Genomic DNA, 18,498 nt, shown 5'->3' on the forward strand with positions numbered 1-18,498 from the left:
CCAACAGTTTTGTTTGAGGCATAAGAATGGCTCTTTTTTCCTAAATGCATAGTAGCCATGTGGCATGAAATTCAATTCTTAACTAGTAAACGAAGTACTAGGTACTTGCCAAGTACCAAAAAACAGACAAATAATACGTCCATGAATCACATTAAACAATACTGTCCATGATTTACTACACAATAAAGTTACAGTACGCTTCTTTAAGTACAATCCATACATCCATGTAAACACATACACATGCACATACACACACACTCCCACGTAAAGTACTGTCCAATATAAACTGCAAGGACTGTAGTTGCCTATTAAATTCTTTACATTTTATATCCCATTAAATAAATTTTATTGGACAATTCCTTAACCTGTAGGATATCCATATGTAAATTTTTGAGACATTGGATTATATTGTAGTTTCTGAGATATAACTCCTGAAACACAGAATAAAGAAAAAAAAAAGTAGTTAAATCAAATTGAATAAAAATTTTAAAATTTGGGGGCTTTAACTATTAAGAAAGTCAGAAGGAACTCACAGAACAGGATAACATATTTGTAAATCATATATACGATAAGTGATTTTTTCCTAGAATATATTAACATTTGCAAGTAAACCATAAAATGATGAATAATCTAAACTAAAATGGGCAAATGATCATAAAAAATTTCTCTTGAAGATATTCAAGTCTCCAAGTGAGCATAATAAAAGATGCTCCTGGTCCTTAGTCATCAGAGAATATAAATCAAAACCACAATGAGATAGCAGTCAAACATTTGCATGGATACAGTTAAAAGACAAATAGAAAATTTACCAATAGTGCAGGGATATAAGAACCCTCATATATTGTTGATATGAAAGGAAAACAGGGTAGCTGCTCTGGAAGACAGTTTAATCATCCCTCATAAGAGTGAAAATAAAACTACTATATGACTCAGCAATTCCACTCTTCAGGGTACACTCGAGATTTTAAAACATATGTCCATGCAAAACCTAATGTTCATAACAGAATTAGTCATAAAAGTTAAAATGTGAAAGCTGCTTAACTGCACATCGCCTTTTAAATGGCTAAATGATGCATGCATTCATACCAAAAAACTCACAATATTTTAAAAATAGAAAGGAATGAAGCAACAATATATACTTCAACATGGATAAACCTTGAAAAGATTATGTTAACCCAAAGTCTCAATTCACAGTAGATCACATATTATGTGATTCCATTTATGTAAATTGTCCATCTTAGATAAAAGTATATATTCAGAAAGCAGATGAGTACCTTCTAGGGCTGGCAGACTGACATAAAATAGAGAATGGCTGCTAACAGCATCAAATCTCTTTCTGGACTGATAAAAATGTTCTCAAATTAACTATAGTGATGTTTGCAACTGTAAATATGTTAGATATCACTGAACTATGAAACACATTTTAATGAGAAATCACAAGGGATATGCATTATATCTCAATAAAGATTTTTTCAAAATTATAACAATATAATTGGAATTACCTAGCAAATTTAGCAAAGAATATATGAGTAAGATTATTAGGTACAAACTGGACGATGTTTTAATAAACAAAGAAATCTAATTTTGAAAACATTTTTCCTCTGAACAGAACAAAATACATCTCTGCCTGATGCTAATCACAGGTGAACATGTAAATTCAGTCTAAACTTTTAATTAAAATTACCAGAATAACCCAATTGTTCTTTTTTTGTAGAGAGCTAAAAAAAAATTCTTCATTATCCATATATAGTTGAATGCTTTATCATGCTAATGAATTGTTGAAACATATTTTTGTCTTTGTTTCCTGGTTTTGGATGATTTTGCTTAACAGTGGCCAAGATGAACAATTACTGCCTTAAAATTAATCAGTTTATTCCTAATCAAACGTTCTTAGTTTCTGCTTAAGCCTACTCATCTCCTCACTACTTGAAATGGAGCAGTTAGTTATTCACTGCTATTGATAATCTGAAAGTCATTTGTCACAACTCTTTTGCACTCTCACATGACATTTTATGTACATTTGACATAACCAATTAGTAAATATTTATTGACTAACTCAATGACTTACAAGTCCTAGGGCAACTAAAAGGGTACTTGTAATACAATAAAAAAAGAGAAAGAATGTGATTCAATTAACCTCATAAGGATTTTTGAACTAATCATTTTACGAGTCTCATTGAGTTTTGAGACTGCACCTAAGATACTAGAATAAGAAATTAGATGTATGTTTCAGTAAATTCAACAAATAAATATTTAATGTTGCACATACAGGTCATGAATTGCTATAGAGATTAAACTACTAGAACTTAAGCTACCATTAGATAACAATGGCCACCGAATAGCATAACAATTCAATTTTCTCATTAAAATTGTAACCTTTCTGGCAACAAAATTTGCAGGAAGATTTTAGATTTATAAAAGTTAGTGACAATTTATTGAGTGCCTTTTTAAGTCAAAAAAGTACAATGTATATCTTTAAAAAAGCAAATATATATACACTTGTTGGCGTCATGATGTATTAATGTCAGATTTAAGTGCCCAGTATCAGTGATAAATGGGTAGAAGTCAAAATAACTTTGATGTGAAAAAGCTAAAATATTAGAAAAAATGATATGGGTAAGTATTCAAAAAAGGCTAGAATAGTTCATTATCTATGCAAAAATGGTAAGAAAATTTATTTGACCTGTGCAGAGACCAAATTTTGGAGAACCCTAATGTCAAGAGCTAGGAGTTTAGCATTTTGTTGAAGGTTTTTTTTTTTTTTTTTTCTTAACAGAAAGTTTCTAGTACTAAGAGATTAACTAGCAGTATGATTGAAAGATGGTGAAAAATTAAAAAAAAAAATAGTGTGGAGAGACTCTAAAGGAAATTTTACCAAGGAACTGAGAAAAGAAAAGCATTAACCTGTATCAGAGAAACAGAAGCATATATATATATATATATATATATATATATTTTTTTTTTTTTTTTTTTTTTTTTTTTTTTTGGTCTTTTTCATTTTTATTGGTACCGGGGATCGAACTCACAACCGCCTGCTTGCAAGACAGGTGCTTATGCCACTGAGCTAAATCCCCAGCCCCCAGAAGCATGATTTTAAAATGGGCTGAGCCAACACTAAACAATTTCTCAAAAGTCACCCTGGCAATCTATCTCGCAGGCAACTTAGAAGATATGTTGAGAACTCCACTGTTTAGGAATCAGAGTACTCAGAGCTGAAACATTCAGAATCCTCTTACAAAAGGAAAGCTTCCTCCACTCTTCCTATAGTGATCAATATCAATTCTTTATCCATTAGCAAGTGGGATGATTTCTAGTGTCTTCCTTCCACAGAAGAGGATCACTTCTATTCTGTGAGTTTTTCAATCCTTTTTAAAAGTAAAGGATAGGAAATTTAAATTAAGAAGGGTACTTTACAGGTACCCTAGTAGTCTCCTTCTAGAAAATACACACCACTTCACTCAGTTTCTTCATGTTATTGAATCAGTCACAAGCACTTTAGTGTTCCATCATGTGAAGAAAAATGTAAGAGCTACACGAGAAAGGATACAATAGAAATATCTAATCTTTTGTGCACAGACCCATTTTATGTAAAAGACAAGGGAACTTTAATAGCTTATCTCCTTTAAAGCTCTAAGAGAAAAATGATGTTTAAAATGTTTGTTTCTGTCAAATTAAAAATATAGGAATGTTTGTTGGCCCATTAATTTAGCCATATTTTGCAGGTGTTTAATTTTCTAGTAGTCCTCTGGGTTTTTTAAACATGCTATTCATCATAACATATTCCACTTAGGTGAGTTAATTTTAAAATAATTTTAACTTTTAATACATTGCTTTTTATTTTAAAATTATGGCTTAAAACTACATTAGTTTCATTTTACTACAATTTAATGATTTTTAAAGTCATTATCAGGAGATGAAAAACTCATAAGCCAGTTCTCCTGTCATATGGTATAACTAAGTTAACAAATAGTCCTATCGTATTCAGGCCTTCATATCACTACAAGATTATCAATACAGCTGGTGGATTTATTTTAAAGTGTTCTTCCTTCTTCCAATGACAGTTGTCACAGATGGAAGAACTCTTCCAAGTTAAACTCCAATCTGTTGCATTTAAAAAATACTTCAGCTAAACTTCAATAAGTTTGTATGTGTGAGAAGGGTGAAATAACATTACTTATATTTCTGGCTTGAATTATCTAATAGTGAATATACTGATGTACATTCATTGAATAAGTAATGTTTTTAAAACACTTACAGAAAATAGAAGAACAAGGTCATCTCTTTTTGTCAACCTGTGTCACCATGCCTCAATGTACGACCTATGTATTTTCAATATTTGTTAAGCAGTATTACAGATATGCATGCCATAAATAAAAGACAAAAATACAATTCTCATAAAACTCATAGACTTGTAGTTACAGATGGAGTCAGAAAAATAGGTTTGGCCAATTTTATTCTGAAAATTCCTGTATTCCTATAGATGTTGAGTTTTATAAAATGCAATTAGCCTTTAGAACTATGAATTTAGATTGACAAATATCATTTAAGACAAAACATGTGAGGCAAATAATTTATCATTCTTTTGCAAAATATTTTTTTTGGCTCTAGAAAATATACATACTTACGATAAAATACACACGTGCACACATACTCATATACAAACAGTCTTCGAAGTTAAATGCTCAGTCCTGCATTGATCTTCTATACAGCAAATGAAATCAACATGATTGGGAAATAACTGTAGTACCTTTAAGCCTTACTTTTACCACTTGAGAAATGTAGATTAGATTTCCTTCTACATCTACCATATTAATATTATGTAGTTTTTAAACTTAGTGTATATGTTTTTCTGTTATGCAGCATAGAATAAATTTAGTGGACTTAAGTAACCACTTAACTATTTAGCCCTTTTCTTAATAAAAAGGTTTTCTGAAAACATTAAACCTTAAGATAAAGATTTTAATATTCATTGAAAGAAACTCACTAGGGAGTAGAATAACAAAGAAAATAAGTTAAAAGCAAAACTGCAATACATGGGAAAACACCCATTTGCTAAGTAAAAATAAATATTACAACAAGGTAAGCAAGTGGGGAGAGAATATCCATTAAAAAATTATCACTTATATTTCTCCTATTCACCCTTTCTCTTTTTAATTGACTTGTGAACTTACAATCTGCCTCATGAGTTAGTCTTTTAACAACTTAACAGATGTATGTACATGTTTTTCATTTCATTGTCAATTACATTTATGAGATCTGTTGATAAGTACTAGATATAAAGATTCATTAATCTTGAGTCCAGATTGTTTAGTTAAACATAATAAAACTTCCATTTGTACCTAAATCCATCCTTTAGTACTGCATTATCATTGTTCAAAGAAAGAAAATCTTTTTAAATGATTTATCAGAATTTCATCCATTTTCCAATAACAAGTATGATCCCAGAATATTCCTTTTCTTATGTCAGGCCAGTTTGATGACTGTGTTTGAAAATCTATATTTACAGTGTTTTTTTTTTTTTTCTGATATGTGTCCTTTATTAAATTTTTAAAATTAAGATGAGAGTTCCAGTCCAATCTATTCTCCTAGCCCATAAGTAGGTATAATTCTAGAAACATCATTTATTATAATTTATCTTTTAAAACTCTAAGCTATAAAACTCATTCTAAAAAATTCTATAAAATTTCTATAAAACTAAAATACATTGAAGTTTTTTAAGTGTCAATTAAAGGAAATAATATGACCATCTCTTGTGAAAATGTAAAAAGTCATTATTCACAGAAAATAATACAAACTACTATAGATTTTCTGAGAAAAGTTACAGGAGTATAAATTTTTCCTTCCCAATGGACAAAGAACCATAAAGAAAGAAACCACATGATTGAAGATTAGCTTATTTTATGTGTTCCAGGATTTTGTAATAAATTTCACAATTCAGTTTGCTTCAAGAAGATAGGGTAGGTTTCTACATATAGATATCAATATAAAGATAGAAACAAATACGTAAGAGCAACAATCTTTGGAACTAAGGAAATAATATAATTCTAAAAATATAATCTATAAATACTTCAAAAAATAATATTTTAACTTGAGAAAATTCTAAAAGGTTAAGTAATATTAACACTGATAGAATCATTTAATCACATAATAAAAATACTGAGTATTTCTATTATAAAAATTTAATTTTTACAGGGATTACTTTTCATTTTAATTAATTAAATTTTACATCATAATACTAATCAGAATTGTGACTTAAGTCTGATTTTTGTTCCCAGAATTGACACACATATTCTATATACAAAACATATGGCTAGGTTCTAGGACTTTGAAGCAGAAATTAATTGCATATACTGTATTATTTTACTTCGTATATTTCCTTATGAAAAATGACACACACAAAAATAAATCTGCCTAACACATGCTGATGCCTACTCAGTAAACAACTGGTAATTATTCCATGTCTGATTTAACTTAAAAAGTTTGATAATAAAGTTGAACAACCAAGAGAAAAACAAGATTTTAGTTATTTTTATGTTTAAAAATAAAATTTGTAATACAATATAAAAATTCAAATTGGTATGATTTCAATATCAAATATATATAAGAGAAAAGTTATGTATTGAAGATAAATTTTGTTTAAATAATATAATTTCAAAAATTTAAAACATCACATTCTAAAGAGTAAATTCTTAATGCTACTGAACATTGTGTACACATACACATATACACATGACAGCATGTGTGCACACATGGGATTCATTGGATACAAGGATATTTCAAAGAGTTTCTATTCCAAGTTAATAAATATAATGAATTTTTAATAAGTCAATGCATGATATACATTATTTTTATGCCCTTAGACCTAGACTGTAATTTCACAGCACAATTTTCTTGTATGGCAAAGTCAGATTATTTTGTGAGGATTTACTTTTTATTGCCATAAAGATGAGAGATTACTTAATCAACAGTGCTGTGATATATATCATGTGTTTTCTATTATACACTGGGTATAAATAGATTTCTCAAAAACTGTCTCTACTCCAAATACATTAATTTAAACACATCTCATGCTCAAAAACACTCTAAGCATTAAATGCTATAATTTACTTTAAATTCTTCAATTTATCAAAATTTTCCAAAAACTAAACCCAAACTACTTTAACATGAAGTCAGATGTATTATATGTTTTACCCAACAATCCAGATGTTAGTAGTATTTAAAATTTCTGTCATGATAGTAAGTATACTATTGATTTATTTTTTTAATTTTAATGCTAACTTATAATACAAATATATTTTGCAAATATATAATGTAGTATATGATGGAGACCAAAGAACTTAGGAAAACAATTCTGGAAAATACACTAAGACTATCCAGCAGTTGTGTTATCTGGAATAAATCATTTAGCCTTGCTGTATTTCCAATTTCTTTTTTATCACTGAGAAGGCTAATTAGATTAAAATTATTTTTTTCTAAATCATTACATTTTTACTTATAATATAAAAAATCCTAAGTAGTATTTATTTCTTTATACACATTTTCTTTGTCTTGATGTTACTAAAAAAGAATCTGATTTAATATTTAATACAAATTTATGTCATTGAACAGTCAAGAATGATGTAAATTTTAAAAAGTTCAAAGGCATGTGTTTAAATTGGTCAACAGATACATAATCACAAACTACAGGCTGTTACTTGTTTTATAAAGAACTGACTTATAATATGAAAACTCTTTCCTATTTATACTGACATTAATTTAAGATTTTATATTGCATGGACTTTGTGCCTTACCTTTTACTAATATTTGCTTTGAGTTAAACATATCTTTTCAAATTTAAAAATATCTATTGAGGTAAATTCAAAGAAAAATAGTGATATTGTATCAAACATGATTAAAAATAGAAATAACGACCTTTTAAGATCTCAAGGGGATAGAATATATTACCAAATAAAACAAAGTAGATTTTACATAAACATGAATGATTTACTAGGCAACCTTACATTCACCTCACTCAGCATGATACATTAATTGAGATACGACATTTTACAAATAATACCTAAGTTCTTTGCCTAATTACAAGTAAATTTAGTACCCTATGATTTACCAAATTCCATACTAGCAAGTTGTTATTAAAATTAAAGATTGAATTCTGGAACATCTAGTTAGGAGTTACATCAACTAATGACTCAATGCAGCATAACATGCATATATTTGCACCAGTAACTTGAAACTATTACTTTATTGCTAAGTGTGGTGCTCAGTTATTATTTTGTAAAGCTTGTCTGCAAAGTTACTTATTTATGTAAAGAAAAACTTGAACATTCTAAAAATAAATGCATCAGAAGGATAGTTGTAGTCATTTATAATGTATTTTATTACAGAATAGCAATTTAAAACGCTCGGTCCTCTTATAGATAGAAAAGATAAACAGAATCTGAAATACATATAAATAAAAGGTTTGGTCCTCTTTCATACGGACAGACATGACAAACAGAGAATTTGAAATACATATAAATAACTATGGGATTTAGTAGATGAAAATAGTGGGATTTCACAGAGAAATGTATGACAAACCTATTTGGAATTATTTGTTGCTGGATAAAAGGGTTAGATCTTTTGCTGTTCATATAAAAATAAAAATATAGCATAGAATCTATCACGTTACTCTGAAACTTCTATATTTTTCTTTTGCTTTTAAATTTTAATTGTTTTTGTCCACTGTAAGATAAATTAATATGGGCATTTATAAGGAAAACCTTAACATCTCTATTTCGCTCTATCCCTACTTCAATCAACTGAAGCAATTGAGTTTAAATTACATCTTCCTGAATCATCACTAGTTTATAGAGATTGAAATTATTTATAAAAATAGCAAACTACAGTTCAACTTGCCTTTTTTTAAACTATTTAACAGGAAAAACATCTAATCAGTAAATAATGTAATTTCAAGGACAGTCTCATAACTTACCTGACATTCCAGATATCAATTGTTTGCTATCCCCAACAAAACTGCAATTCCTCAAATAATATTATTGTTTCTACACCTATATAGGTGGTAGTATTTCTGTCTCTTTAAGCAGAATACTTAATAACTCACTACTGGTAAAACTGTATATTTTTATTTTTCATATGTATATATATATATATATATATATGCTAATTTTCATGTATAAATCAATTATATAAAATTTATTTTTCCCTCATGCCAAATAGTATATGTTATTGAACTTTCTAATCTTCAAAATCTGATAAGCGGCAACTGATGTCTCATCTTTTTATTTACATTTCCAATGAATGTGGTACCAGTACAGCTTTACAATGGTTATTACTTATTTTCATTATTTCTTCCATATTTATATTGTTTGCCCATGCCTCTCCTGAAATTTCTTTCTCAAAGAAATTTTCAGTCACTCTAATTAGCAGACATGTTAACAAATGTTCTGAAACAAACATGATGAATACCTTTTCATCTGGGTTTAAGTATGGTTTTTATTTTGTAGACATGTTTTACTTTTTATTAGCATATGTTATACATAATTATTCTTTCCATTCTGAAGAATGGGTACATAATCACATCACATCTCAATCATTTGTGCTCTTTCTGCACCTACCTCCATCCTGCTCTTCCCACCTCTTCAGTATCCTTATTTGCACAGAGTCAATACCTCCCTACTTCCTAGCATCTTTCTTTTATTTTGCTCTTTTTTTGGTCTTTTTTGAGACGGGGTCTCGCTATGCAGTTCAGGCTGGCCTTGAGCTCACTTTGTAGCCCAGGCTGGTCTTGAACTTGCAATGATCCTCCCACCTCAACCTCCAGAGTGCTGGGATTACAGGCGTAAGCCACCACACCCCGTTTATTTTGCTCTTTAAACAATTTATATTTTGGACCTGCCATTATAGAGAAAGTATGTAGCATTTAACTTTTCATGTCTGATTTAGTTCACTTAGTATTACTGTCTCAAGATCTATATAAATGATTCAAAATTTATCATTGTTTAATGTCAGAGTAGTGATCCCATATATATATACTTTTTCATTATCTAGTCATCAGTTCATTGGAATATAGCCCCCTTTCATAATTTAGCTATCCTGATTTGTGTTGCAATAAATATGAGCATGCATTTATTACAATAATAAGATGACTTTAACTTGTAGAGCAAGATACCCAGAAGAGCTACTCTTGATTCAAATAGAATTTCTCTTTTTTTGAAGAATCTATTCACTGATTTTTAGAGAGGTTTTGCTTGTTTACATTTCCAATAAAGATGTACAAGTTTTCCTTTCCCCAAAAAACTTCACAGCATTTGTTGTTGATGTGGTTGTTTTGAGTCCTTCAGAATACTCATTTTTACTGGAATAAGATAATATTTGAATGTTGATTTTACTTAGATTCTCAAATGGCCAAAGATGCTGAGTTCTATTTTTTCAGTTATGCACTGGCCACATGTATTTCTTCTGAGAAGTGTGTATTCATCTCAGTTACCAGTTTTGATCTTGTATTTTAAGTTTTTTTTTTTTTGTCTTTTTCCTTTTTATCAGTACCGGGGATCAAACTCAAGACTGCCTGCTTGCAAGGCAGGCACTTATGCCACAGAGCTAAACCTCCAGCCCCTCCCCCCCCCCCGCTTTTTTTTTTTTTTTTTTTTTAATTCTTTACATATTCTAGATGTTGGTTCTCGGTCTAAGGAGTAGCTGGCAATTTTTTATTTCCAATTTTGTAGATTGTATCTTCACTATATTGGTTGTTTCCTTTGGTATATAGAAGCTTTTTAGTTTTATAAATCTTATTTTTTTATTCTTGATATTTCATCTTGTGTGTCTGGGTTATATACAGGAACACTTTGTGCTTCTGTCTTCAAGAATTTCAAGAATTTTATTTCCAGTACATTCGACATTTTTGTTTTGGTAACTAGTTTTGGGATGTGTTTTCATTTGATTAGAGCAAAGGATGAGAGAGATATATGTATATTCTTTTTTCTGCTGAGGGTAAACAGTTTCTATGCACTATTATTTGCTATTTTTCTCCAGAATATGATATTAGGCCCTTTCTCAAAAATCACATAGCTAAAGGTACTTGGGATAGAAGTACAACTTCTATCCTATTGTCTTGGTCAACATGTATGTTTATATTCCAGTACTACTCTGCTTTTATTACTGTAGCTTTGCAGTATAAATTGAAGCATGGGATTGCAATGCTTCAGCTTTATTTTTGTTGCTCACTTTTCACTGATTATTCTGTGTTTCTTTTGGATCCATATACATTTTAGATTTTTTCTAGCTCTGTTAAAAATACTGATGATATATTGATTGAAATTTTATTAAATCTACTTATTGTTTTTGGTAATAAGGTTATACTGACAATGTTGGCTCTGCTTATCTAAGAATAAAGAATTTCTTTCCATTTTCAATATACTTTTCTATCTCTTTTTTTTCCATAGCATAATAGCTTTCACTACAGAAGTTTTCAGTTACTGTTGTAAAGTTAATTCCTACATTTTTAATTTTTCTGAAGCTAGTGTGAATGGTAATATTTTTCTGATTTCTTTCTTGGTGGGTTCATTGTTGGTGATGAGCACACTACTACTGATTTGGGTTTTTTCTTTTTCGTTTTCATGTAAGTGTGGGTGTGTGTGTGTGTTCAGTCACTTTCCTGAATTTATTAGTACTAAGAATCTATAGAAGACTTTATTTTTTATCTTTTACATAAAGGGTCATATCATCTACAGATTAATATTATTTCTGTTCTTTTCCTATTCAAAACTTTTTTTTTTCTTGTCTGATTTCTCTCACCAAAGTCACAAGCACTATATTTAATAGAAATGATGAGAATGGACACTCACCACTTGTTCCTAATTTTAGAGGAAATGCTTTCAGTTTTTCCTCATTTACTATGATGCTGGCAGTGAATTTCTCAAAAATGGCTTTTATTCTCTTAAGATATTCATTCTGTCATGAATGGTTGTTTGATTTTGTCAAAAGCTTTTTCTGTATCTATTGAAATAATATTTTTTCTCTATTTATATCTATTTATGTATTATAGGTGATATTTATTGATTTATATATGTTGAATCACCCTTGCATCCTTGGAATGAAACTAACTTGGTCATGATGTATACTCTTTCTGATAATTCTTTTATTCTGTTTGCAAATATCTTGTTCAGATCTCTCAAAAATCTGTATTGTTAAGGAAACTGGCCTCCAGTTTTCTTTTTTTGTTAATTCCTTATATACTTTTGTTATCAGTGTAACAGTAGCTCCCAGGAGTCAGTTTGGCAGTATTTCTTTCCTTTCAGTTTCAGGAAGAGTACAACAAATTTTGCCATTCACTCTCTTGAAATTTTCAGATCATGGGTTTTTCTTAGTTGTTAGGCTTTATATTATTGCCTCTAGTTCATAACTTTTATATCTTCTTGGTTCAGTTTTGTATATTCATGTTTGCCTAGGAATTTATTTATTCTAGATTCTCCAATGCATTTGAATATAAGTTTTCAAAGTTGTTATACTATTTTGGTTTTTGGCAGTATCTACTGTGATTTTGCCTTTTCATTTCTAATTGTGGGCTTATAAGTCTCTTTCCTTCCTTGGGTAATTTTGGCTAAGGGTTTATCATTTTTATTTAGTGTTTCAAAGAAATAATTTTTTGATTCATTGATCTTATTTTCTAAATCTAAATAAATTATTTTCCATTCTAATCTTTAATTTATTTTTTCCTTCTAAAAGCTTTCATTTCATGTTTACAAGACTTTGAGACTTACCATTAAACTTACTTATCTCAGTTTTTCCAATGTGAGCATTCACAGCTATAAACTTCACTCTTGTAATTGTTTTCATTGTGTCTCATGTGTTTGTATAAGTTGTGGTGCCACTGTTGTTTTGATTTTGTGAACTTTTCAAATTCTTCCTTAATTTCTTCTTTGATCTATTTATTATTCAAGAATGTATTTAATCTTCAAATATTTTAATAGTTTTTGTGTTTTTTGCTTATTTCTAGTTTTTTTGTTAGAATCTGACAGTATATAGGAAATAATTTTCATTTATGTCATATTTAAGCATGCTTTATGGACACTTTAATTTGCAGAAAGTTCCATGTGCTGTTGAGAAAAATGTATATTCCATTATTGTGGGGTAAAATACTGTATTAGATGTGTTAAATCCATTTGTTTGATGGTTTTCAGTTCTAGTTCATCTTTCTTGATTTTTGTCTGGTAGACCTGTCTACTTGCCAGGGTGGTGTATTAAAGTCTTTTATTATGGATATACTGATGCTTGAATGACCACTTATGTCCAGTAGCTTTTTTATGATGCTGGATGCACTAGTATTCAGTGCATACATTGTTAAATTTATTATTTTTTTCCTATTGACATTTTCCTTTTCCTACTATTTAGTGATCTTCTGTTTTGCTTCTGATCAGTTTTGGCTTGAAGATCACTTTGAAAATTGTAATGACTCCTTTTTTTCAAGTATCTGATCTATGATATATTGCTTTCTATCTTTCTTTGTATCGTTCTTTTGGATAAGGGGTGTCTTTTGCAGGAAACGTGGTTGAGTTTTTTATTTGATATAATTTGCTAGTCCATGTCTTCTGATTAGGAGTCAACATAATTAACATTAAGAAATAGTATTACAAAACATTTACTGAATCCTGCCATTGGCTTATTTTTTCAGTGCTTACTCCTTTTTTTTTTTTTTTTTTTTCTCCTTTGTTTAACTACTCCTTTGGTTTTTTTTTTTGTTTGTTTGTTTGTTTGTTTTTTGTTTTTTGTTTTTGCTTTGTTTTTTTCTCCTCCTAACAGAAATATGCTTTTCTTTCGGCTGATTGGTACAGAGAGCTCCTAGGTTCTTCTTTTTCTAGGATTTGTTTAAATAATTCTGCAATTTTGGTAGGGTGGAATTTCTTTGGTATTTCTTTTTTATTGAAAGTCTTTACTTCTTCATCAAATTGAAGACTACTTTTGTAGAATATAGAAGTTTGGGTTGACAGTCGTTTCTTTTAGAACCCCAAGAAGCCATGGTCAGAAAAGAATCTCTCAAGCACATGTCATACAAAGTCCCAGAAATTTAACACAGATAATACTAAAGACTTTCAGAGAAAAACAGCAAATAACTAAAAACATCAAACCTATCAGTATAACAGCATATTTCTAAGCACACACTTTAAACAGCAAGAGAATTCTAGAGTACAGATAGAAGTACAGGTTATATGAAACAATATTTTGAAAAATTAGTTTAAAAACTGATATATCACTAAATAGGCAGAGAAATCTTACAAATACAAAATAGAATCATTGTATAAAATTTAATGGATCATATTTATATTTTATACTGGTGAATTTATGACGACAATTCAAAATAGAAATGACAGATATTATCTTGAATAGATTCCCTCAGAATAAAAAAAAATAAATATTTGAAAGATCAGCTAAGAGTCATTAGGAACTAAGAAAGTTTAATGATTCATCCAATACTGTGGATATTATTTAATTTGAGGTAAGTTCCATGTGCAGTTGAGAAAAATATATATTCTGCTATTGATGAATGAAACACTCTATAGATGTGTTTAATCCATTTGTTTGATAGTAAGTTTTCCTTTAAGAGAGGAGACAGTGACAGCCCCCAGATTATGAAAGACATCAACACACATTTAAAATTCCAATGAAAGCTAAGTAGGATAAATGGAAAAAATATATCTACTTAGATCTAAGTTAATATAAAATTCTTAAACACAAGATAAAAAAGATCTATAAAACAGTTACCTTTAAATGAAACTGCCTATAAATGAGAATTAACTGGACTTGTGATATATATATATATATATATATCAGCAAGAGAATTCTAGAGTACAGATAGAAGTACAGGTTATATGAAACAATATTTTGAAAAATTAGTTTAAAAACTGATATATCACTAAATAGGCATAGAAATCTTAGAAATACAAAATAAAATCATTGTTTAAAATTCTTTTATACAATAATAATTTTTTTTTTTTTTTTTTTGTATGAGGGGATCAAACTTATGACTTTGTACTTGCCAGGCAGCTGCTTGTACCACTAAGCTAAAACCCTGGCCCTTTTGGGATCATATTTTAATTACAGGCATGGAAGATAAATTTCCAAGTACCTGAAAATAGTATCTCCTAATGAAGTTAAAAAGAAAATAATTTTTCATAATGAAAATAATATTGAATAACTGTATAGTGAAAATATATTTTAAAAGGAGAAAAATAACATCAAAAACAGTTGGAAAAGCAAAAAAAAGTTTGATGATAACATAGCCTTTGTGAATAAAAATTTAAAATATTCCAATCAATTGTAAAGTAATTCCACATGTATTTTCCACGATTTTAAAAAATGAAAACAAAAATTGGGCAAAAATATGAAGTGAACAATGCTAATTCAATTCTCACTAAATGAAGCATTAATGATACTCATCAAATTTTAAAAGAAATAGTATAAATAACACTAAGACTTTTTCTTCAAAATGGAAAATAAGTAATTAGAATTAAAGTACCTTGTCCTATGCCAGCAACAACAATCCCTCGGGAATACCATTCATAATTCTCAAAAACTTTCAGCTTGTCTTAAAGGAACTGATCCATGAGTTGAGTTTATAGCTACTGATTTATGCCAAAAGAACTGTTGACTCAAGGTAATGACTTTATACCTTCTAGAAGCATAACAAAGAAAAAAAATTTTTGAAGCTTGTTCTTTTGATTATCTTCTTATGGTTGGTAGGTAAATTTCTGTCAATACTCTTGAAATGGATAGAAATGCTCACAATGTATACTTCCTAGTAATAGAGATGACAAGAAAACTAAAATGTTATCAAATATTTTCTTTTATATATCTAATATATTTATATTCTAAGATTAATAGGTGGTAAATTCTGGACTTTATAAATTCCCACCTTATGAGAAATTTTGGGTCTTTAATATTCTAATATAATAATGAAAAATGGCCCAATCTATTTAGATAATAGACTATTTAGACATTAATTTCTAGACACTTAGAAGCAAATAGTTTTTTGAGTATGGAAGTAATATAATTATAATTTTGATTTTAGAAAACTAGCCTAGAAAAGACTAACATTCTGTTGGCAAGAGTATAAATCACTTAGCCACTGAAATAGAAAGGCAAATGTAACATAAGAATGTGCCAAATCTATTGATTACACTTCATTTTTTCTGCTTTGCTACCTTGTATTATTCATATATCAAGATAGTTGTTTTTAATAATTGTATTATTGTCAATAGTATCTGTCAATAAATTTTGCTGATTGGATTTGGTCATTCCCCTAATATCCAGTTAGTCTAAGTACAGGTCCACTAGAAAGAAGAATTTTTTTCTCCACATTGAGTCATATAGGTAGGTAATGTGAGTTTTCTCTAATATGTATTATTAAATTTATCTATAGGTAAAAGTTAAGCAACATTTTACAAATATATGCAATTGGAAAAATCACTTGAGGCAATGTGATAGCTTTTAAAGGAGAACATTTCACTATTGTTTAAAATAAAAGATCATAAAATAAAAACAATTTTAAAATTAGTCATTTTATCATATATATGATATATATACACATATATACATATACCCCATGCACCTTTATATAAAGATGCATTTGTCAAAAGGAAAACTGTCAAGAATTATAGCCTGGTATTCACAGTTTGATGAATCTGCAACATGTACTTCCAATTGAGAGACACAATTGCAAACAACAGCTTGCACAAATGAAACAGAGAAAAACTGACTGAGGAGACAAAATAGAATTCAGTGTACCTTTCGAAACCAGAGCTGTAATCCAGTTTGTAAGAAAATAAAGAATGGAAGTATTGGCCTAAACTCCACTGAATCACAGAAGCCTCACACAATACAACACAAGTGACATCCTTTTCTCAAAGAGACACAAGGCTCATTGAGCCAGTCAATTCGATTACCCTCTCAACCTGGAAAGAACCCCCTCCTGTGTTGAGCTCCAGTGGCAGAGCAATATGGGACAGCCTACGTTGTACACAGCCAGTAAATATCTAAAAAGCTCTGAGCCTCAAAGAATAAGAATCTTTGACCTTTCATGATTGCTACAGTGGTTCTTCAACAAAAACATTTCCTACAATAGTCTCTTAAATGCCTAACAAAAAGATAACATTTTCAATTAAATATCTTCAAATATCTTATATTCATATGGAAATCTGTTTAAATAAATACCTAAGCACAATGCTTCATTAAGTAATAAAGAATATGAACAAATTAATGAAATGGAAAGAGGTTTTCCTAAAATAGAGATTCTGATCTTGCTTAGACCTTTAATAAACTATTCAAATAATATCATCTTTTTTTGGTCACTTTTCCTATAAATTTGCGAGGACCATGAATAAATGGAATAGGCACTAATTAAATTCACAGTGTAACTACTAAATTTTGATACAGGTAGAGAAAAATTGAGTAGTATGACCCTCCAAAATGATACATCATAAATCTCCTAATCTTCTCATGTTTGAGAATTGACAGAATATAGCCAAATCATTTTAAATTTCAAATTTGGAGATTTTGCTTCACTCTTTTCTGAGGAAATTATTATTATTAAAAATAAATTCACATACATTATTTATTTTGCTGGTAAGATACAGGTTCTTTGGTGATGAATATTTAGGTTACTATGTAGTTAATAAATCCCTTATATAAATTTGTCTTACAAAATTGCAAAACAAACATGAAGCATTGATGAATAAATCTCAAATATTGAGCATGCTACTCAAATATTTTCACAAGTGAATCCAAAGCTAATTGTCTTGTCTCTAGCGCCTTTTTCTTTTTCATGTAATCTGGGTTGTATTCTGGTGATGCTGCATTTATTACATTTCCTTTAACCTGGCCTATACGTGCTCACATTCCTGTGCTACCAAATGTTGAAAATTTTTCCTTAATTCAATGCACTGCAGTAGCAACCACATTTGATTAGAATAATTAGTTATTTAATATATCCATCCTTACTCTTGACTATGAACTCTAACTAAGGGCCACAAAAAGGACCTTTTCTCACTCAGTTTCCAGCACTGTATTGGGAAAATATAAGGCATTCGATAAATAACCTCAAGAACAAACTAGCAATCACGTGTATAGTATTTACCATACAAAGTGAATAGTAAAATAAATATGCTACAACAAAAAATATTTAAGTACTACATCAGATATTTTCATATACAAGTATTATTCAGTTTATACCACAATCTTGTAAGACAGATACACCATTTTCTTCAACAGTGTAAGCAAAAAAGTAATTTTTCCTAAATTCATAATAACTACTCGCTAGTTTATCTAAAACTTCAACCCAGACATCTTATTTTATTAAATTTTATCATGTATATAAATGCAATGCACATATACTTAAGTAATAATTTAATTATTTTGAAATCTTAAAGCTATACAAATCTGGCTGTCACTTTCTTCCTAAAATATTTGTTTTAAATAATTGATATATTAAGAAATAATCTTTACATATAA

At 29.2% G+C, this 18,498-nt stretch overlaps 1 protein-coding gene across 5 annotated transcripts in view; it reads right to left on the reverse strand.

Annotated features, from left to right (window-relative positions):
* Window positions 1-18,498, reverse strand: part of Dpyd (dihydropyrimidine dehydrogenase) — an 816,845-nt gene that overhangs the window by 602,381 nt on the left and 195,966 nt on the right. The gene's annotated exons all lie outside the window — the stretch shown is intronic.

Source organism: Cavia porcellus, unplaced genomic scaffold, assembly GCF_034190915.1.
Source record: "Cavia porcellus strain 051 isolate PalLab524CR breed Dunkin Hartley unplaced genomic scaffold, mCavPor4.1 scaffold_1, whole genome shotgun sequence".
Lineage (NCBI taxonomy): Eukaryota > Metazoa > Chordata > Mammalia > Rodentia > Caviidae > Cavia > Cavia porcellus.